Source organism: Taudactylus pleione, unplaced genomic scaffold (assembly GCF_031769625.1).
Source record: "Taudactylus pleione unplaced genomic scaffold, aTauple2 ptg000555l, whole genome shotgun sequence".
Classification (NCBI taxonomy): Eukaryota; Metazoa; Chordata; class Amphibia; order Anura; family Myobatrachidae; genus Taudactylus; species Taudactylus pleione.
Genome location: NW_028284957.1, coordinates 2,570,193 through 2,594,134, shown reverse-complemented (window position 1 = coordinate 2,594,134; position 23,942 = coordinate 2,570,193). Strand labels below are relative to the sequence as shown.

The 23,942-nt window shown below is 49.2% G+C and overlaps 1 protein-coding gene across 3 annotated transcripts in view; it reads right to left on the bottom strand.

The window, feature by feature from the left end:
- The window catches only part of PRDM11 (PR/SET domain 11), a 58,702-nt gene extending 44,795 nt beyond the window's left edge, over positions 1-13,907 (bottom strand). For 2 of the 3 annotated variants that reach the window (XM_088452635.1, XM_088452637.1), the window contains exon 1: positions 13,826-13,907. The gene's annotated coding sequence lies outside the window, so the exon portion shown is untranslated. Of the gene's footprint in view, positions 1-13,394; positions 13,409-13,825 lie in introns of those variants that run through there. The other variant, XM_088452636.1, reaches the window with a different exon arrangement.
- Positions 13,908-23,942: the final 10,035 nt, after the last annotated feature.

The window sequence follows — 23,942 nt, the reverse complement described above, 5'->3', positions numbered from 1 at the left end:
GGGTTGGTCACGGAATGCCCGCGCTCGGGATCTCGGGGGTCAGAATCCCAATGCCGGCATTCCCACAGGGTTAGGATACCGACACGGGTCGGTAATAATACTAACCCTAAACCTAACCCTCCCTCCCGCGCAGCCTAAACTATTTCTGAAGGGCAGAAAGCACCCTGCCCTCCAGCGCGGCGCCCCTCTGAGACAGCCTGCGGGTTCTATCTCCACCAGCGGGTCTCCGTGTCCCTCGGGTGGTCAAAATGGTGGCGCAGCGGTCACCGCCGGGGAATGCGCCCGGCATCCATTCACAGTGCTTGGGGGCTGCACGGCATGTCCGTAAGTGCCGGGCACGCCCCCAGGAGTGACGAAAAGGGGACGCATCATAAAGACACGCCCTCTTTTCTTTGGCCCCGCCCCCTTTTCAGCCGAAGTGCCCTATCTCTAGGTCCAGCGCCCTGGCTGCTGCCGGACCTAGAGTGAACACTATAAACCTACCCCTCCCCTACAGCCTGACCCTAACCATTGTGCCTAACACGAACCCTTCCCCTATCAGCACTACTTACCGTCAGGATTCTTGCGGCAGTATTCTGTGCACCAGCATCCTGACAGCCGGGATTTAAACTACATCCCGGATAGACAGATAAATAGATATGTAGATAGATATGTAGATAGATAGACAGATATTTTACACACACATAAAGCTAAAAGAAGTGTAAAGCAGGGTTGCCTACCCTCCCGATTTGGGCGGGAGCCTCCCGATAATCGGGTACAGCTCCCGCCCCCCCGGAAAGGCAGGCAAGCCGATCCCCCCGACATCCCCCGCAATTACTCCTAACCCTGCTGCGAGGGCAGCCAGTGACGCGATCGCGTGACCCTGCCCCCTTGACGCCTACAAACGTCAGGCACCCGTCGGCCACGCCCCCTTTTTCGGCCACGCCCCCCGCTGCCCTGCCGATCTGGCTGCTCCCTCCCGGAAGGAGCAGCCAGAAAGTCGGCAACTATGGTGTAAAGTAATTTGTCAAGGTAGTACATGGACCAGTAAAAAGAAATAAAAATCTTTATAAGCCTGCAGGGTTTTATTGTATTGCATAAGATAAGCTTATTCATAGCATCTGTATTAACTTGCATCAATAGAGGAAAAAAACACCTATTGCAATTAAACCTAGCCTTAAATACAGACAGTACATCCGTGTAATGCACAGGACTGAGAATCATTCGGAAACAAAAATAAGATGGCAATGTTGTAGGATTCTCACGCAGGCAGCGTATGTAGGAACCCTGGCTCACCATACAAAATCACACATGAGCCTCATTTACTGTAGGCTGTAGTTTTGCAGCCTGAACACGTACGAGAATACACCGTGGTCAAACGTGTATTTTAATTGTGCCGTACAGATATGCGGCTTAAGTGCATCATAATGTGGCCCCAGCACAGGTGCGCCTATCATCCCGTCCATGCAGGGGAAGCATGCATAGGGCCGTATTCAATTTGGAGTGAATAGTCCGTAATCTGTGTCATTTTCGCCATTTTCGCTTATCCCCGTATTCAATTTCAAAGACTTTTCGCAGGTGAGAAAAGTCTTTGAAAAAAAATGGGGATAAGGTTTCACCACTGCTTAGGAAGTCGAAAATAAGTGCAGAAATTGAGTTTTGGGGTGCAGAATAAAGAAAAAATCCCTGCAGCCTTTGGAATGTCCCGTTAAAGTAAGTGAAAATAATTAGCATAGGACACCCCAAAAAAAAATGGTTTAATTTTGGGGGCGAAAAAAAAAAAAAAATGGGGACAAACTTAAAAAGTAGCGAAATTGACTCAGGGGGAGTCCCCAAGTATGCGGCAGGTGTTTTCTAGAATGCGGCTGGTTGCGGCAGGTGGAGTTTTGAAGAATTTTAAAAAATCACTTTAGGGGCTAAAAAATAAGCTTGCACCCATTTTCATGTACCCCAAATTTGATGGGACTAGCTATTTTTTCCCCCCAAAAAAGCTAAGTGCTATTCTTCACCACTTCTTCAAAGCCGCATTTATGCACCTGCCGTGGCTGTTTAAAAACCCCAATTACCTTCAGCAGGCCAAATCGGGGGTACAAATAGTGATCCCCCATGTCAGACCATCTAATAGGGGGGTGACAGGCTGATATCCTCAAAAGTGACAGGACTTTTCCATACTTACCTTTCCGCCGGGTCCCGTTTTCGCCGATTCTCAATTGAATGTGGGGTTAAGAGGACACGCTGCCGATACTGAATCCCAGGAAAAAATGGCGATGATTACGAAAAGTCTGACCTCTGACTTTTCGCCTCAAATTGAATATGTGCCGCAAATAACGTGTCTGGAAATTCAAAGTAAGGATGCTGGTAAGTGAAGGTTTGTGGAAATGTATACAAGAGCCTGACCCGGTCACAGCGGAATGGGCTGAGAAAGTCAGTGACATAGAAGAAGGGTCTATGACACAGCCTGATGGTTATGTCAAAAAGGGCCTAGAACACCTAGAGCGAAAACCGCTCTATGGTCTTTAAATGGCCTTAAGCAATCGGTGAGAGCACGGAATTGAAAAATCAACAGTTTTATTGGACCACCAAGTTCTCAAGAAGTGAAGCTGATCCATGTAGTCTCTATTTCCACTAAAGCACACATTAGTGTTCATTCTAGCACCCTGCACCTGTCACAACCCCGTGCAGTTCCTCTTTCCTGCCTGGGGTGTCGCTCTCTGCTCTGGTGCTTCTAGCACACTCTGGTCTGTATCACAGAAGATTGTTGCATCAGCTGAGTGCGCTAGAAGCACCAGAGCAGAGAGCGACACCCCAGGCAGGAAAGAGGAACTGCACGGGGTTGTGACAGGTGCAGGGTGCTAGAATGAACACTACCCATGGCAATACTCTATATAAGTTTGAAAACGGGGAATGGATGTATCTGCTCTTATATGTGGAGGATTTGATTATTGCCCATAAAGAAGAAGGGATCACAAAACTAAGGAGACGTCCCACACTCACACAATAATACTAAGGGGTCTATGTACTAAGCCTTAGGCAGAGATAAAGTGGAAGGAGATAAACCAATCAGCTCCTAACTGTCACTTTACAGGCTGAGGCCCGTATTCAATTTGAGGCGAAAAGTTCAGATCTGCGATACTTTTCGCCGATGTCATTTTCGCCTGTTTTGCTTTTACCCTGTATTCAATTTGAAAGACTAAGTCAATGCAATGTACTAGACGAAAAAGTTTTGCCTATGAATAGCAGGCGGAAAAAGGTGCAGAATTGGGGTTTTGGGGTGCAACGTTGCGGGAACCCCCGCTGCAGTCTTCAGACAGTCCCCCAAAGGTAAACTGTGTCAAAAAAATAAAAAAAACACTTAAACACACCCCAAAAAATGACTTTGAAAAAGGGGGCAAAAAAAAAAGTTGGGGTACAAAGTTAAAAACTAGCGAACTTGACTCTGGGGGGGTCCCCAAGTATGCCCCAGGTGTTTTTTGGATTGCAGGTGCTTGCGGCAGGTGGATTTTTCACGATTTTTTTCAACTTCCCTTTAGAAACTTTTAAATATGCTGACCCCCATTTTCAAGTACCCCAAATTTGCTGGGATAAGTTATTTTCAGGAAAAAAATACTCCTGAATACTATTCTGCATCACGTATAGAAAAACGCTATTTAGCAGCTATTGAGCCCGTTTAAAAACACCAAATACCTTCAGCAAGCCAAATCGGGGGGTACCATAGTGAACCCCCATGTCAGAGCATCTTTTGGGGGGTGTCAGGCTGATTTCCCCAATTCTGACAGTACTTTCCGCCTACTTTCAAATTGAATACGGGGTAAAACGGCCACACGTGCGATACTTTTTCTGCCTGCAAACCAGGCGAAGTAGGCAAAAAGTCCAGACCGCGAAAAAGCATCACGGCTCGGCTCAAATTGAATAAGTCTCTGTGTTTGAAAAATGACAGTTAGGAGCGGATTGGTTGGTACTTTATCTCTCTCCAAGGCTTGGGGTCTATTTACTAAGCTTTGTTAGGAGATAACGTGAACGGTGATAAGGTACCAGCCACTCAGCTCCTAACTGCCATGTCACAGGCTGTGTTTGAAAAAAAATGGCAGTTAGGAGCTGATTGGCTGGTACTTTATCTCCTTTCACTTTATCTCCTAACACAGCTTAGTAAAGAGACCCCTAATAACTTACAAATAAAATAATAATATAAGCGCACCTCATGTATTGGAGTTGCTTCCATACTTCTTATTAAGAAATAGGAAGTATAATGTGTATAATGTGTGATATGCGGGAAGCACTTCGTGTGGGAGTTATGTAATACTGAGAATAATTACAATGGGGTGTGCATTTTGATACTAAGGGGTAAATTTACTAAAGTGAGAGCTTTTAGAAGTGAGTTTTAAAAGTGATGTTGCCCATAGCAACCAATCAGATTCTACTTAACATTTAAATAGCCCCTTCTAGTAGATAATAGCTAGAATCTGATTGGTTGCTATGGGCAACATCACTTTTAAAACTCACTTCTAAAAAACTCTCACTTTAGTAAATTGACCCCTAGATGACTGTATATGGTGGCTGCAATCTATGTGTTCTATGTGTGTAATTAAATGTGAGCATTCAAAATGAGACGACTGCTTTATCCCAGCGAGGGTTAAATGACCGGCGTCTATATCTGGACGCCTGTCCTTTTCCCGACGCCGGGAGACCAGCGCCCGGCATCCTGATCGAAGGGATGCCGGGCGCCGTGAGCGGACAGCCGCTGGGGGGGAGGGTTAGGTTTAGGGAACCCGGGGGGGACTTAGGGATAGGCACCCCCCCTGGAGGGTTAGGCTGGGGGGAAGGAGGGTTAGGGTCAGGCTAGGGGGAGGGAGGGTTAGGCACCCCCGGGGGGGGGCTTACGGTTAGGCACCCCCCAGGGGACTTAGGTTTAGGCAGCGGGGAGGGGGCGGTTAGGGTTAGGCACTTGGGGGGGAGGTTAGGGTTAGGCACCCCTAGGGAGGGTTAGGGTTAGGGGGTTAGGTTAGTTTTTACTTACCTACGGACGATCAGGATTTCCAGCGCTGTCGGCCTTCCGCTGCCAGGATCTCTGCTTCTGTCGGCCTGCCGCTGCCAGGATTCGAACTGCCGGCCAGAGGACCGGTGGTATTTCATACCGATTCCTCTGGGAGAGGTGACATACTCCCTAGGAATCACATACAGCAAGAAGACTGACATTTTCTACTCAATCTGCTATAATTGGCACAAATTCTCAATCAGATTGGAATGACAGAAGCAAAAGGCTTAGCAACACCAATCGACGCATCATATCTGAAATTAGATGATCTCTTACCAAAGAATGACCAATACAGACAAGAAGTGGGGGCACTTTTATAAGTGGCAACTACTACAAGATCTGAAATATCAGTTTGTTTTATTTTTATAGACATGTGGGTAAATCTCGTCAGAGAGACTGTCATGTAACTAAGAAAGTGCTGCAGTACCGTAAGCACACGCAGGGCTTGAATCGGATATTGGGGGTCATTCAGACCCACTCGCGAGCGGCTGTCCGCTCGCAAGTGGGTCAATGGTCCCCAGTGCGCATGCACGAGACCCGACGAGCGAAGGACTTTCCTTCGCTCGGAGTGTCTCATCAAAAGGGGCGTGCTGTCGATGGTGACTGACAGCACGCCCCCTTTGGTGGGCGTGCCGGGGGCGTGCCTGCCAGACGGAGGCGTTCCCAAGGGAACGCCTACCGTCTGAAGCCGGCCCCACTGACATCTGATAGAGCCAAAATCACTCCTGGCCTTGCAGTTGAAAAACCCAACCGCAGGCTTTTACTCGCAGTTCCGATGGTCGCGATGGTCAAGACCATCGCGACCATCATTTTGCACGCTCGTATATGCTGTGGGTGGTGACCCACAGCTATACGAGCGTCCAGGAGGACGCTCCATATTAATGGAGGTGGGCCCTGATTCAGAGCGAGCGCTCTGGTCAGAGCGTCCGGCTCTGAATCAGGGCCATTGTCAGCAAAAGGTAAACTTGAAGTGCAAGGATATGCAGGTGCAGATTGGGCCGGTGAATGCAGGCCATCGCAAGTCAACAAGTGGCTACTTGTTCAAACTTGGCAACAGTCCAATCTCATGGTCAGAAAATGTCAGGCGCTTCATCATCAACAGAAGCCGAATACATCTCAGCGCCCTGTGCTAGACAAGAAGTTGTTTGGTTGCGTCGGCAACTACAGGATTTCGGAGAGTCAGCAGCTCAACCGACAGCATTTTTGAGGACAATCAGGGATGTCTAAAATTCGGAAACACTGAAAATATAAAAGCTAGAACCAAACATGTTGACGTGAAGCATCGTTACTTTCGTAATTTAGCGGAGCAAGACGCGATTCTGCCGACTTACAGATGTGTCCACATACAACCTATCCTCCGTGCGCTACACATAACGCGTAAGCGCCGTGTGACTGGGTAGCACCGAGCGTCTTTCTGTGACTTTTTCCCCTTCAAATGCGTCTTATTCGCACTGCGACGCTGTAACATATCATTTTGCGCGCGAATACACCCGCAGTCGCGCGCAGGACATAGGCATGCCGCATATCATCTTGATCAGCAGAAGCTGCACGTGCGCACTATTTGCACTGCTGTGGGAATAACACGCGTTTGCAAAGGGAAAAAAGTTGCACAAAAAAAAAAAAAAAGACGCTCCGCACTACCGAGCCACGGCGTGGCGCGACTAGAAGGGCTGTTTAACGCGCAAGGAGGCTAGATGTATGAGGACACAGCTGTACTGTGGGAATTGAAATATGTTGGCAGATGCTTTGACAAAGCCAATCCCAAGGCCAAAGTTTAAAGGACATTAGATCCAACATGTGACTGGTGTGGGAAGCAGTAGTTGAGTGTTAGACATGTGTGTTCAGCACATGCAGGTGGCATCAGTGCTCAGCTGCTGATAGTATGGTAAAAAGAAGGTAGCCAGGGGGAACTTCAGCTCTGTTATAGAAGAAGGCGTTCCTCCCTTCCACCATACTGAAAGCAGTATATTAAGATTGCGGCATGTGTTTGACCCATACCTGCCTGCTTTCCCGGAACGACCAAGAGGCTCCCGAATCTCGGGTGATGCTCCCTGCCACCCAGAAGCGAATTCAAGCCTCCGGGCTCAGAGCCAATGAAACGATTTGCACCAAAACGTGTCATTGTAGCTCTGCTCCTGCTTTACAATACCGGAATCTCTGCATTGTATAGCGGGGGGGCGGGGCCACAATGACGCAACTGCACCGTCACGCCCCCTGTTGTAACGACCTTGCTGCCAAATCCCAACCTCACCATCGGCAAGCATGGTTTGGTCCTGTTATATATATATATATATATATATATATATAAAACTAAAAAGCTCCAGCTTGATTACACTTACTGCTGGTCTTATATAGCGAAACTGCTAAGATTTATAAAGCACACACATAGGACCTCATTCAGAGTCGCTCGTAAGCGACCGCTCGGTCGTACGCATCCGATGTTTCCAAACCACGCATGCGTACGGTTAGTTGTGCGCATGTGCGAACGAGACCTTGCGATCCAAAATGCTGTCGATCGTACGGCTTACGAGCAGGAAGTGGCTTCCGAGAGTTGATTGGCATGAAAGGCCGTGTGTGGGTGGTGATGGGGGTGGTGGTCTGAAAACGCAGGCGTTCCTCACCGTTTTCAGGGGCGTACATAAATTACCTGCTACGACCGACATAAAAGGCCGGAAGTAGTAAAACGTCACTCTGCGAGCACGTTAGAGGCCTGGCTGATCGTACAGCTTGATGTTGGGTCTCAAGCCCCAGAGTACAATCGATACTATCGAATGTGACTGATGTTATGTTTGATGTTTCTATTTTGTGCCACACAATGCAAGCAGCTAATAATCGTTTGTTGTTGCTAATAACACTGCTAATTGGCATGTAATTGATTCAGTTGCGTTTGCATTAGCGAATAATAAGAATAAATAAATTTCATGGGGATGGCTTATTCTATGCGTTTTTTTTGTTAATTTTTGGTGTCATTTGCACACAACACAAGCGGCCGCAACCATCAGAAGAAAATTAACATACAGCGACTGACAACGATCGACTCGATCGCTAGCTGCTATTACTCGTTAGCTAGAGGAGGTGCATTGTTCACGTATGGGCGTCACTTTGGTTGCGATCGCCCGGCCGTGCGATTGTTTTTTTTTCTGATTCTCGATCGTTAGGCGTACGACCGACTCTGAATGAGGTCCATAGTCTGCAGCGCTTTTCTGAGGATATTCAGTCATTCACCTCGGTCCCTGCCCCAGTGAAGATAGCAATGTATATTCCCTACCACATGGACACACCGTGTGTAATATTTTCTTGTCAGAATCTAATTAACGTACCGCTGTGCTGCAGGAGAAAACAAGAGTATTCAGAGGAAACCCAAGCAAACATGGGGAGAACATACAAACTACATGAAGATAGGGCCTGGTTGAGGGTTGCAAGTTTCTCTTCATTCCACACACGACAAGAGATGTAGGTCTCTCTGGTCTATATAGTATGTATCTCTGTGTATACCTATGTGCAGAGTTTCATTAGGCCTCTATTTCCAGTAAAGCACATACTGTAAATTAGTGTTCATTCTAGCACCCTGCACCTGTCACAACCCCGTGCAGTTCCTCTTTCCTGCCTGGGGTGTCGCTCTCTGCTCTGGTGCTTCTAGCACACTCAGCTGGTGCAACTAACTGTTGAGATACAGAACAGAGGGCTGGATTCAGCTTTGGAAAGAGTGAGATTTAGCACTTAACTGATCATCTTGGTGAAACCATAATGCACTGCAGGTGGGTCAGATTTCAAATGTGCAGAGAGAATTAGATTTGGGAGGGAGGTGTCCATAAATTGCAGTGTAATAATAAAGCTGTGCAGTATTTGTGGCTACATACAAAAGCAGCCAGTATTTACACTACATGCAAAAAAAATGTATGTATATACACTCCTTTGTCCAGGTACACAGTTAAGTGCTAATTCTCACTCTATTCCCAAAGCTGAATCAGGCCCAGAGTGTGCAAGAAGCACAAGAGCAGAGAGCGACACCCCAGGTAGGAAAGAGGAACTGCACATGGTTGTGACAGGTGCAGGGTGCTAGAATGAACACTAGATATGCATATCTGATATACACAGTAGGGCAAAGAAAGAGTGTCTCTGCTACAGTACGAGTATAATATGCACTAGGGCACCAGTGGATATATCCTATATTCACAGCAGGTCATCTGAGTATTTCTGCTATACACAGCGGCACGCAGGGTGTGAGTGTCTCCGGTGTATGCTGCAGTATGGAGGGTGTGTCTACGATGTATATAACAGTATGCAGGGTGTGAGCATCTCCGGTGTATACGGCAGTACGCAGGGTGCGAGCGTCTCTGGTGTATACAGCAGTATGCAGGGTGTGAGTGTATCCTGTGTATACGGCAGTCTGCAGGGTGTGTAGCACACAGGGTGTATGTATGTGGTATATGCAGCAATGCTATACAGGGTATATGTATGTGGTTATATATATATATATATATATATATATATATATACATACATATATGCACACAGGGTATGTATGTGGTATATATACAGTAGTAGCACACAGGGTATATGTATGTGGTATATATACAGTAGTAGCAACAGGGTGTATGTATGTGGTATATGCAGCAATGCTATACAGGGTAGATGTATGTGGTATATATATACACAGTAGTAGCACACAGGGTATGTATGTGGTATATATACAGCAGTAGCACACAAGGTATAGGTTTGTGGTATGTATATACAGCAGCAGCAGACAGGGTATATGTATGTGGTATGTATACACAGTAGTAGCACACAGGGTATATGTATGTGGTATGTATACACAGTAGTAGCACACAGGGTATATGTATGTGGTATGTATACACAGTAGTAGCACACAGGGTATATGTATGTGGTATGTATATACAGTAGTAGCACACAGGGTATATGTATGTGGGATGTATACACAGTAGTAGCACACAGGGTATATGTATGTGGGATGTATATACAGTAGTAGCACACAGGGTATGTATGTGGGATGTATACACAGTAGTAGCACACAGGGTATGTATATATATATATATATATATATATATATATACACACAGTAGTGGCACACAGGGTATATGTATGTGGGATGTATACACAGTAGTGGCACACAGGGTATATGTATGGGGTATGTATATACAGTAGTAGCACACAGGGTATATGTATGTGGGATGTATATACAGTAGTAGCACACAGGGTATATGTATGTGGGATGTATATACAGTAGTAGCACACAGGGTATATGTATGTGGGATGTATATACAGTAGTAGCACACAGGGTATATGTATGTGGGATGTATATACAGTAGTAGCACACAGGGTATATGTATGTGGGATGTATATACAGTAGTAGCACACAGGGTATATGTATGTGGGATGTATATACAGTAGTAGCACACAGTGTATATGTATGTGGGATGTATATACAGTAGTAGCACACAGGGTATATGTATGTGGGATGTATATACAGTAGTAGCACACAGGGTATATGTATGTGGGATGTATATATGTGATATGTATATACAGTAGTAGCACACAGGGTATATGTATGTGGGATGTATATACAGTAGTAGCACACAGGGTATGTATATATATATATATATATATATATATATATATATACAGTAGTGGCACACAGGGTATATGTATGGGGTATGTATATACAGTAGTGGCACACAGGGTATATGTATGTGGTATGTATATACAGTAGTGGCACACAGGGTATATGTATGTGGTATATACACAGTAGTAGCACAAAGGGTAAGTATGTGGTATATATACACACAGTAGTAGCACACATGTTATGTATGTAGTATATATACAGTAGTAGCACACATGTTATGTATGTGGTATATATACACAGTAGTAGCACACAGGGTACATGTACGTGGAATGTATATACAGTAGTAGCACACATGTTATGTATGTGGTATATATACAGTAGTAGCACACATGTTATGTATGTGGTATATATACAGTAGTAGCACACAGGGTATGTATGTGGTATATATACAGTAGTAGCACACAGGGTACATGTACGTGGAATGTATATACAGTAGTAGCACACATGTTATGTATGTGGTATATATACAGTAGTAGCACACAGGGTATGTATGTGGTATATATACAGTAGTAGCACACAGGGTATATGTACGTGGATGTATATACAGTAGTAGCACACAGGGTATATGTATGTGGTATATATACAGTAGTGGCACACAGGGTATATGTATGTGGTATATATACAGTAGTAACACACAGGGTATATGTACAGTAAGTGTAGCAGTGGTAATAGATAGTATAGCACAGGGTATATGTATGTGGTATACATACAGTAGTAGCACACAGGGTATATGTATGTGGTATATATACAGTAGTAACAGGGTTTATGTATGTGATATATATACAGTAGTAACACACAGGGTTTATGTATGTGATATATATACAGTAGTAACACACAGGGTATATGTATGTGATATATATACAGTAGTTGCACACAGAGTATATGTATGTGGTATATATACAGTAGTAACACACAGGGTATATGTATGTGATATATATACAGTAGTGGCACACAGGGTATATGTATGTGGTATATATACAGTAGTAACAGGGTATATGTATGTGGTATATATACAGTAGAAGCACACAGGGTTTATGTATGTGATATATATACAGTAGTAACACACAGGGTATATGTATGTGATATATATACAGTAGTAGCACACAGGGTATATGTATGTGGGATGTATATACAGTAGTAGCACACAGGGTATATGTATGTGGGATGTATATACAGTAGTAGCACACAGTGTATATGTATGTGGGATGTATATACAGTAGTAGCACACAGGGTATATGTATGTGGGATGTATATACAGTAGTAGCACACAGGGTATATGTATGTGGGATGTATATATGTGATATGTATATACAGTAGTAGCACACAGGGTATATGTATGTGGTATACATACAGTAGTAGCACACAGGGTATATGTATGTGGTATATATACAGTAGTAGCACACAGGGTATATGTATGTGGTATATATACAGTAGTAGCACACAGGGTATATGTATGTGGTATATATACAGTAGTAGCACACAGGGTATATGTATGTGGTATATATACAGTAGTAGCACACAGGGTATATGTATGTGGTATATATACAGTAGTAGCACACAGGGTATATGTATGTGGTATATATACAGTAGTGGCACACAGGGTATATGTATGTGGTATATATACAGTAGTGGCACACAGGGTATATGTATGTGGTATATATACAGTAGTGGCACACAGGGTATATGTATGTGGTATATATACAGTAGTAGCACACAGGGTATATGTATGTGGTATATATACAGTAGTAGCACACAGGGTATATGTATGTGGTATACATACAGTAGTAGCACACAGGGTATATGTATGTGGTATACATACAGTAGTAGCACACAGGGTATATGTATGTGGTATACATACAGTAGTAGCACACAGGGTATATGTATGTGGTATACATACAGTAGTAGCACACAGGGTATATGTATGTGGTATACATACAGTAGTAGCACACAGGGTATATGTATGTGGTATATATACAGTAGTAGCACACAGGGTATATGTATGTGGTATATATACAGTAGTAGCACACAGGGTATATGTATGTGGTATATATACAGTAGTAGCACACAGGGTATATGTATGTGGTATATATACAGTAGTAGCACACAGGGTATATGTATGTGGTATATATACAGTAGTGGCACACAGGGTATATGTATGTGGTATATATACAGTAGTGGCACACAGGGTATATGTATGTGGTATATATACAGTAGTAGCACACAGGGTATATGTATGTGGTATATATACAGTAGTAGCACACAGGGTATATGTATGTGGTATATATACAGTAGTAGCACACAGGGTATATGTATGTGGTATATATACAGTAGTAGCACACAGGGTATATGTATGTGGTATATATACAGTAGTAGCACACAGGGTATATGTATGTGGTATATATACAGTAGTAGCACACAGGGTATATGTATGTGGTATATATACAGTAGTAGCACACAGGGTATATGTATGTGGTATATATACAGTAGTAGCACACAGGGTATATGTATGTGGTATATATACAGTAGTAGCACACAGGGTATATGTATGTGGTATATATACAGTAGTAGCACACAGGGTATATGTATGTGGTATATATACAGTAGTAGCACACAGGGTATATGTGCAGTAAGTGTAGCAGTAGTAGTGGTAATAGTATAGCACAGGGTGGCTGGGCCGGATGCTGCACACACACAGCAGGGATGATGATGATGATGATAGGAGAACCTCCCCCTCCTGACCTCACAGGGCCTCTCTCCAGCTGCACCCTGAGCCCACCTGGCCTATAGCTCCGCCCCTTCCTTCCTCCGACCGCACCGCAGCTCCTCCCACCAGTGTAGTAAGGGCTTCTGAGTGAGTCCCGCCCCTGTACACGCCATTGGCCGCCGCATCCGTCACTCACAGGTAAGAGGCGGGGCCATCGGGGGCTACAATGCAGCGAGTGTAAAGCTGTCACGGGAGCGCGCAATGAATCCTGTGAGGCTATGCGCGCTCCCGACCATACCTGCACCCGTGTAGCCCCCCGGGCCCGGGAGACCCCCGGGACTTCCACCCGGTGCCCAATTAGTCCTCGGTGTGTGTGTCAACCCCCCCCAGCAGCAATGTTGCCCGGTCCCACCCGCCCGGCCGCCTGCTGGGTCACTCGCCACATTGGCTACCGTGTGTCACTCACCTCTCCGGGCTCCTGTGGCTGGGGGTCCCGGGCCCTGGGGGAGGCGGTGTGCGGGACGCTGCACTCAGCGGTGCCGGCTCCTCCTCCTCTCCCCTCCGCCGCCACCGCCGCTGCTGCTGCCAGCTGTGACCACCATCTTCTTCCACAGGAAATGACGGGGGACGGAAGAACCGGCGGCGTGCGGGGCAGAGCCGGACCCCCGAGCACCGGCAGCCTATGCCCCGCCACTCCCAGCCTCCGCCCCGCCCGATGGCGGTTGTAGTGGGTGCACTGCCCCGAGAACATTAACCCCTGCAGAGCTGGCTGGCTGGGGCATTCCCTGCTGTAACCCCTGCAGTGCTGGCTGGGGTATACCCCGCTGTAACCCCTGCAGTGCTGGCTGGCTGGGGCATTCCCTGCTGTAACCCCTGCAGTGCTGGCTGGCTGGGGCATTCCCTGCTGTAACCCCTGCAGTGCTGGCTGGGGTATTCCCCGCTGTAACCCCTGCAGTGCTGGCTGGGGTATACCCCGCTGTAACCCCTGCAGTGCTGGCTGGCTGGGGCATTCCCTGCTGTAACCCCTGCAGAGCTGGCTGGCTGGGACATTCCCCGCTGTAACCCCTGCAGAGCTGGCTGGCTGGGGCATTCCTTGGTGTAACCCCTGCAGTGCTGGCTGGCTGGGGCATTCCCTGCTGTAACCCCTGCAGTGCTGGCTGGCTGGGGCATTCCCCGCTGTAACCCCTGCAGTGCTGGCTGGGGCATTCCCTGCTGTAACCCCTGCAGTGCTGGCTGGCTGGGGCATTCCCTGCTGTAACCCCTGCAGTGCTGGCTGGGGTATTCCCTGCTGTAACCCCTGCAGTGCTGGCTGGGGTATACCCCGCTGTAACCCCTGCAGTGCTGGCTGGCTGGGGCATTCCCTGCTGTAACCCCTGCAGAGCTGGCTGGCTGGGACATTCCCCGCTGTAACCCCTGCAGAGCTGGCTGGCTGGGGCATTCCTTGCTGTAACCCCTGCAGTGCTGGCTGGCTGGGGCATTCCCTGCTGTAACCCCTGCAGTGCTGGCTGGCTGGGGCATTCCCCGCTGTAACCCCTGCAGTGCTGGCTGGCTGGGGCATTCCCCGCTGTAACCCCTGCAGTGCTGGCTGGCTGGGGCATTCCCTGCTGTAACCCCTGCAGTGCTGGCTGGGGTATTCCCTGCTGTAACCCCTGCAGTGCTGGCTGGGGTATTCCCCGCTGTAACCCCTGCAGTGCTGGCTGGGGTATACCCCGCTGTAACCCCTGCAGTGCTGGCTGGCTGGGGCATTCCCTGCTGTAACCCCTGCAGAGCTGGCTGGCTGGGACATTCCCCGCTGTAACCCCTGCAGAGCTGGCTGGCTGGGGCATTCCTTGGTGTAACCCCTGCAGAGCTGGCTGGGGCATTCCCCGCTGTAACCCCTGCAGTGCTGGCTGGCTGGGGCATTCCCCGCTGTAACCCCTGCAGTGCTGGCTGGCTGGGGCATTCCCTGCTGTAACCCCTGCAGTGCTGGCTGGGGTATTCCCTGCTGTAACCCCTGCAGTGCTGGCTGGGGTATACCCCGCTGTAACCCCTGCAGTGCTGGCTGGCTGGGGCATTCCCCGCTGTAACCCCTGCAGTGCTGGCTGGCTGGGGCATTCCCTGCTGTAACCCCTGCAGTGCTGGCTGGCTGGGGCATTCCCTGCTGTAACCCCTGCAGTGCTGGCTGGGGTATTCCCCGCTGTAACCCCTGCAGTGCTGGCTGGGGTATACCCCGCTGTAACCCCTGCAGTGCTGGCTGGCTGGGGCATTCCCTGCTGTAACCCCTGCAGAGCTGGCTGGCTGGGACATTCCCCGCTGTAACCCCTGCCGAGCTGGCTGGCTGGGGCATTCCTTGCTGTAACCCCTGCAGTGCTGGCTGGCTGGGGCATTCCTTGGTGTAACCCCTGCAGAGCTGGCTGGGGCATTCCCCGCTGTAACCCCTGCAGTGCTGGCTGGCTGGGGCATTCCCCGCTGTAACCCCTGCAGTGCTGGCTGGCTGGGGCATTCCCTGCTGTAACCCCTGCAGTGCTGGCTGGGGTATTCCCTGCTGTAACCCCTGCAGTGCTGGCTGGGGTATACCCCGCTGTAACCCCTGCAGTGCTGGCTGGCTGGGGCATTCCCCGCTGTAACCCTTGCAGTGCTGGCTGGCTGGGGCATTCCCTGCTGTAACCCCTGCAGTGCTGGCTGGGGTATTCCCTGCTGTAACCCCTGCAGTGCTGGCTGGGGTATACCCCGCTGTAACCCCTGCAGTGCTGGCTGGCTGGGGCATTCCCTGCTGTAACCCCTGCAGAGCTGGCTGGCTGGGACATTCCCCGCTGTAACCCCTGCAGAGCTGGCTGGCTGGGGCATTCCTTGCTGTAACCCCTGCAGAGCTGGCTGGGGCATTCCCTGCTGTAACCCCTGCAGTGCTGGCTGGGGCATTCCCTGCTGTAACCCCTGCAGTGCTGGCTGGGGTATACCCCGCTGTAACCCCTGCAGTGCTGGCTGGCTGGGGCGTTCCCTGCTGTAACCCCTGCAGTGCTGGCTGGCTGGGGCATTCCCTGCTGTAACCCCTGCAGAGCTGGCTGGCTGGGGCATTCCCCGCTGTAACCCCTGCAGAGCTGGCTGGGGCATTCCTTGCTGTAACCCCTGCAGTGCTGGCTGGCTGGAACATTCCCCGCTGTAACCCCTGCAGTGCTGGCTGGCTGGGGCATTCCCTGGTGTAACCCCTGCAGTGCTGGCTGGCTGGGGTATACCCCGCTGTAACCCCTGCAGAGCTGGCTGGCTGGGGCATTCCCCGCTGTAACCCCTGCAGAGCTGGCTGGCTGTGGCATTCCTTGCTGTAACCCCTGCAGAGCTGGCTGGCTGGGGCATTCCCCGCTGTAACCCCTGCAGTGCTGGCTGGGGCATTCCCCGCTGTAACCCCTGCAGAGCTGGCTGGGGTATTCCATGCTGTAGCCCCTGCAGAGCTGGCTGGCTGGGGCATTCCCCGCTGTAACCCCTGCAGAGCTGGCTGGCTGGTGCATTCCCCGCTGTAACCCCTGCAGAGATGACTGGCTTGGGTATGCCCCGCTGTAACCCCTGCAGAGCTGGTTGGCTGGGACATTTCCTGCTGTAACCCCTGAAGAGCTGGTTGGCTGGGGGTTTTCCTGCTGCAGAGCTTGCCGGCTGTGGTATTCCCTACTGTTATGGTGCCCACACACATAGCGATCTGCACACGATCCCACGATGTGTGTGATTTCCCCTGAACTCTCCCCAGGCAACTCCCCGGCAGTCCTACTCACGATTTGGAGTAAAAAATGTCCAATCTGACTTATGGTGGGTACACGCTGGGCGATTAAAGTGGACGACTGAACGATAACGATATTGTTATCGTTCAGTCGTCCACTTTATCGTCCATTTTTAACACAAAAACGATGAACGATAACGACGACGCGCGTTCCCGCGGGTCGTTCGTCATTATCGTTCATCAGGTTAACATGCAGGCCAACCTGACGATATTGTCAGGTTGCTTCATGTTGGGGAATGGGGGAAGAGAGCCCGGCGCTGAACAATATCGTTAATGATATCGTTCAGCGGGTGTGCTCAATGTCATCAACGACATTGAGCACACCCTGCCGGGGACACACTAGACGATACTCGCTCAGGGAGCATAACGTCTAGTGTGTACGCCCCTTTAAGATCTATCGTGCATCCAGTGCAGTGTGTCCCAGATTGGCAAATCTGCCCTACAGCATGGCAGATCTGAAAATGCGATGTACGACGAGCGAGGACGTGCATTGGCATCGTGAGTGGACACTAACGATTTGGCCATATTTTACACTATTTTGTTGTAATCGGGTAAAATATTGCTATGTGTGTGGGCAGCTTAACCCCTGCAGAGCTGATTGGATGGGGTATTCCCTGCTGTAACCCCTGCAGAGCTGATTGGATGGGGTATTCCCTGCTGTAACCCCTGCAGAGCTGACACAGATGGGGTATTCCCTGCTGTAACCCCTGCAGAGCTGACTGGATGGGGTATTCCCTGCTGTAACCCCTGCAGAGCTGACTGGATGGGGTATTCCCTGCTGTAACCCCTGCAGAGCTGACTGGATGGGGGTATTCCCCGCTGTAACCCCTGCAGAGTTGACTGGATGGGGTATTCCCCGCTGTAACCCCTGCAGAGCTGATTGGATGGGGTATTCCCTGCTGTAACCCCTGCAGAGCTGACACAGATGGGGTATTCCCTGCTGTAACCCCTGCAGAGCTGACTGGATGGGGTATTCCCTGCTGTAACCCCTGCAGAGCTGACTGGATGGGGTATTCCCTGCTGTAACCCCTGCAGAGCTGACTGGATGGGGGTATTCCCCGCTGTAACCCCTGCAGAGTTGACTGGATGGGTTATTCCCCGCTGTAACCCCTGCAGAGTTGACTGGATGGGGTATTCCCCGCTGTAACCCCTGCAGAGCTGACTGGATGGGGTATTCTCCTCTGTAACCCCTGCAGAGCTGACTGGATGGGGTATTCTCTGCTGTAACCCCTGCAGAGCTGACTGGATGGGGTATTCTCCGCTGTAACCCCTGCAGAGCTGATTGGATGGGGTACTCCATGCTGTAACCCCTGCAGAGCTGACTGGATGGGGTATTCCCTGCTGTAACCCCTGCAGAGGTGGCTGGATGGGGTATTCCCTGCTGTAACCCCTGCAGAGCTGACTGGATAGGGTATTCCCTGCTGTAACCCCTGCAGAGCTGACTGGATGGGATATTATCCGCTGTAACCCCTGCAGAGCTGACTGGATGGGGTATTTTCCGCTGTAACCCCTGCAGAGCTGGCTGGAAGGGGTATTCCCTGCTGTAACCCCTGCAGAGCTGGCTGGATGGGGTATTCCCTGCTGTAACCCCTGCAGAGCTGGCTGGATGGGGTATTCCCTGCTGTAACCCCTGCAGAGCTGACTGGATGGGGTATTCTCCGCTGTAACCCCTGCAGAGCTGACCGGATGGGCTATTCTCAGCTGTAACCCCTGCAGAGCTGACCGGATGGGCTATTCTCAGCTGTAACCCCTGCAGAGCTGGCTGGATGGGGTATTCCCTGCTGTAACCCCTGCAGAGCTGGCTGGATGGGGTATTCTCCGCTGTAACCCCTGCAGAGCTGGCTGGATGGGGTATTCCCTGCTGTAACCCCTGCAGAGCTGGCTGGATGGGGTATTCTCCGCTGTAACCCCTGCAGAGCTGGCTGGATGGGGTATTCCCTGCTGTAACCCATGCAGAGCTGGCTGGATGGGGTATTCCCTACTGTAACCCATGCAGAGTCGTCAGTTGCATATGGGGAGGGTATTGCCCCCTGCTCACCCTATGCAGGCCAGCTGGGGCATCTGCCAAGGGAATGTGCAGATCTTTAGTCCCTGCTTTCTATTTGTAAAGGCATTTGTTTTTATTGACTCCTACAAGGCTGAGTGGTGTGAAGAGCTCTGCACAATATGTTATCTGATAAATGCTCTGACTCTTCATTAACCCCAGTATTAGGCTTTGGGGGCTGTGTAATAAATATTTGAGGTTTAATTACTTACAATACTGAGATATATGCTCTGAAGAGATGGACACATGTAAATCTCTACAATGCTCTGCAATGGAGGCTGTCATTAACTCACATGAACTGTCAAAAAGTTCTATCGGAAATGTCCACTATGGAGGGGGCTCTCTTCATTATATGCTTGCTGTGTTCCAAGGTGTTTCCAAAATGTCCATTAATGGCTGCTCTTGTCTAATTTTCTTATTCTTTATATGGTGCCACAAGGGGTCTGCAGCACCTTATACAGTAGATAAAGCTGTGCAAACAACAAGTAAAAAAAAAAACACTCGTCTGGGACTTCAACCATTGGCCCTCCAGCTGCTGTGGAACTACAGATCCCAGGATGCCCTGCCACAGTTTTAGCATGCTGTTATATCAAAACGGTGGCAGTGCATGCTGGGATGTGTAGTTTCACAGCAGCTGGAGGGCCAAAGGCTGAAGACCCAAAGATTGCAAAACATGGGATACAAGCTACGTGACAGTCATAGCCCCACTACTGTATCCTGACACCTGGCTTACTGAACAAAGGTAAGCCGGGTTATTTAGCGTGCAGCCGCGTGTGCACGCAGGGGGGTTAGCGTTAGGGACACCCCCCCTCCCCGGGAGGGTGAGGTTTAGGGGGGGGGGGTGGATAGGTTTAGGCCAGGCAGGGCCGGTTCTCCCGTTACGCATGGTACGCAGCTGCGTAAGGCGCCACATAGTGAAGGGCGCCTCAGCTGCGTACCATGCGGGCCGCGGTGCAGACTGTGTTTCTGTGACACAGCTGCACCGCGTGTGTAGCGCTGACCAGATGGAGTTTGGTCAGCGCTACACAGCACAAACACACAGCCGCCGGAGCTGGCAGCTGTGTGTTTGCTTTAGCAGCCGATGAGAGTCAGACTCTCATCGGCTGCTGCTCCCACTGCCGGGGCCGGACTCCCACAGTGGGTGATGGGAGTGACGCGTCACTCCCATAATGCAAAGCGGCGGACGAAGGAGCTGATCTCGGCGGCGGGACCAGGAGCGGGTGTCAGGTGTTTTTTTTTTTTTTTTTTTTAATTATGTCTCTACTGCGGGGGGGGGGGGGGGGCGGATTACTACTGGGGGCACTACAAGGGGGGGGAACTACTGGGAGCACTACAGGGGGGGACTACTGGGAGCACTACAGGGGAATACTACTGGGGGCACTACAAGGGGGGGGAACTACTGGGAGCACTACAGGGGAATACTACTGGGGGCACTACAAGGGGGCTACTACTGGGGGTACTACAAGGGGGGGAATACTACTGGGGGCACTACAAGGGGGGGAATACTACTGGGGGCACTACAAGGGGAGTTACTACTGGGGGCACTACAAGAGGGGGGACTATTACTAGGGGCACTATATAATGGGCACTGCATAGGGAGGTACTACTACTGGGGGCACTGCATGGGGGGGAGTTCTACTGGGGCACTATATAAGGGGCTTACTACTGGGGGCACTGCACGGGGGGGACCACTACCGGGGGCACTGTAAAAGGGGCACTGCATAGGGGGGGGCGCCTAAAAAAAAATACTCGCTTACCAAAATATTTGGGCTAGGGCCGGCCCTGAGGCCAGGGGTTCCCAAACACGGTCCTCAAGGCACACTAACACCTGGTTTTGAGGATAGCCATACTGGAGCACAGGTGACTTAATTAGTACCTCAGTTATTTTGATTTAACCATCTGTGCTCAAGCCTGGATATCACCAAAACCAGGACTGTTAGTGTGCCTTGAGGACCGAGGTTGGGAATCACTGGTTTAGGCACTAATGGGGGTGGGGGGGGTTTAGGAGCCTCTTAGGGAGGGGAGGGTTAGACTAACCTGATGCTGTCGTGATTCCGACCTTTCGGTATTTGATCCGGCATTACGTACCGATTCTGATGGTATGAGTGCGGAAAGGGATTGCACAGTAGGGAATAGGACCCTTTTCAAAAAGCGCTACCCAAAAGGTCAACTAATGGGGCTTAACACTGTCAATGCTGAATGGTCAGGAGGGTCTGCCTAGTACGTTAATCAGCTAATGTGGCTATTACCACATTAACCACTATAAAACTGCGCAGTTTGAGAACTGTACCCAAAATGTAAAATAGCATCGGCCCTTGTTTTTCCGAATGGCTTGAAAGCGCCCTGTTCATAGTGTCAGCTCATTAACCCCTGCAGTGCTGAGTAGTGTGAAAGCTCTTCCAAAAATGTTGGTTGATGAGGATAATCGCCTCCATAACCCCTACAGTGCTGTTATAGATAGGCCTGCCATATCATCCCTTTAATTTGCGACACGTGATTTATACCGGTTCTCCGGCTGATAACGACCAGGTGAAATGGAGACTTAAAGTCAGCCAGCCACAGAATCTGTGTAATTCATACGTGTCCCGAATTAAAGGGATGATATGGCAAGACTACGGTTACAGATGTGCTCAAAATGGCAGCTAATGGGGCAATTACGAAGCCTGAGGTCTCTGCCAAAAAAATACGGGAAAAAGGAGAACATTTTACTTTTATCTGCTGTAATCCAGAAGGATCTGAGGGACCTGATTCAGAGTTATACGCAGTTCACACATCGGCGCCTTTGGATGCCGTTGCTGTGCGAAAAATATGTCAATGCAGCATCTGTAGCAGAAAGACGCCCACTGCCGGCTTTTGCGATCTGCTGCTTCATCTGAAGACGCAGCAACGGATCCTCTGCGTGAATATCGGACATCCGAGTAACCGCACAGGTTATTCAAGATGGCTCTGTACTTCACACTTCTGGGGCCAGTGAAACCGTGCAAGGAAACAGCCACAGGGCTGGTCCAATAACTATTTTATTTTTGGTATGCGAATATATATTTTGGAGCACTGTAGTGTAATTTTCTGGAAAAAAAAAAATAAGGGGGCGTGGTCTCGTGTGAAAAGCCGTACCCACGAGCCAAGACCTGTTTTTGTCATGCTATAGGGAATGGGTACCTCAACAAGCTGGCAACATACGCTGGCAACATGCGCTGACAACCTGCCGGGGCCCGGAGGTGTTCAGTCAGCCCAGCGTGCTGCAATCACACATGCGGCTGCCTTCATAACACAGCCCTGTCGGCCACACCAGCGGGACCCTAAGCAGTCGCTTTGGTGACTATTCTCTACCTTGTAGCTGCTGCGGCCGAGCCAGGGCGCCCTCCACTATGTGGTGCCCTACTCAGCCGTGTAACCAGGGTATAGGTAAAACGGCCCTGCTGGCACGCCCCCATTTTCTGTAACATTGGCATCGCTGCCCGCAGCATGTCAATCATGCTGCAGCTTACGGGGCACTGCGACAGATTTGCACATGTGCGGTACAGAACCTGCGCATAATTGGAGATATATGTAAACCATCGGGTTTGTATACAACTTGGAATCAGGCCCTGAATGTGCTGTTTAAAATTAGAGCTAGTTGGAGCAGTGACATTACCACTGAAGGAAAGGAACTTAATTTAATATAATGTCATACACATTGCAGCCGTCAGCTAATAGCCAATGTAGTTTTGTCTAGGGATGATAAATCGGTGGTCACAAATCGATCTTTCCAATCGATTCGGGATCGCCATATCTGTATGTACAGTAAAATAATCATTAAAATATCAAAACTCTTGATTTTTGAAATTTTTTTTTTTGCTCATTCGCAATTTGCGCAGATGCTATAATTGGGCAAGTGCAGTAAAAAAAAATGAGATGCATGCGCAGTGGAGTTGAGGACGGCGTGAAAGGTAAGTTTATCGCTGCTACAGCGTGTATTTGGATCGAATCTATCAATGCATTGTGCCTTGAGAATTGATCCAAAATCGCAATGTATCGGGAGAAGAAGATTGATCTTTCTGAAATATTGGAGTGCAATGCCCATCCTTTCTTTCGTCAGTATAGATCACATTGTAATATTAACTTCACTGCTGAAAGAACAAGATTGTAAAACAATAAACACTAGATTTAATATAAGGTATGTTGATTAATCCGAATGTTGGATCATTAACTTTTGCTCTACCAAAGTTTCATGTGTTTCAATAGAACTATCTTATTAACATTGGAATGCCTTATAAATGAGCTTTAAGTGTTCTAACTCTTTATTAAATCACAATAGAGAAAGTGTGATCTTTTTGGGTTCGTATCGGGCGAACGTGGTGGCCACACCATTCATCGGAACTCGCCTGAATGCTTCTCAAACCAATTCTGGACAACTTGGGATCGAAGACACGGTGCATTATCCTGCTGGAATAATCTGGGAACATGAAGGGCTGCAAATGGTCATCAAGCAATGCAACGTAATGGTTACCGGTCAATGATGTGTTCTGGTAGACCAGTGGACCCAACTTGTGCTACGTGGACACATCCCAAACCATTATGGAACCACCTTGTTGACAAATAGGGTCCGTGGGATCTGCACTACACCCAAACCCTACCATCAGCCTGAAGTAACTGTGACTCATCTGACCACGCCACATGTTTCCAGTTTTTCAGGGTCCAGTTAGCAATGTCAGTCTGTGGTGTAGTGTTATCGGGCACTCTGATGGGTCTCCTGCAGCCCATACCCCATGAAAGCTAAACGCTGCGCTGACCTGCTGGATATGCGTCTGGTAC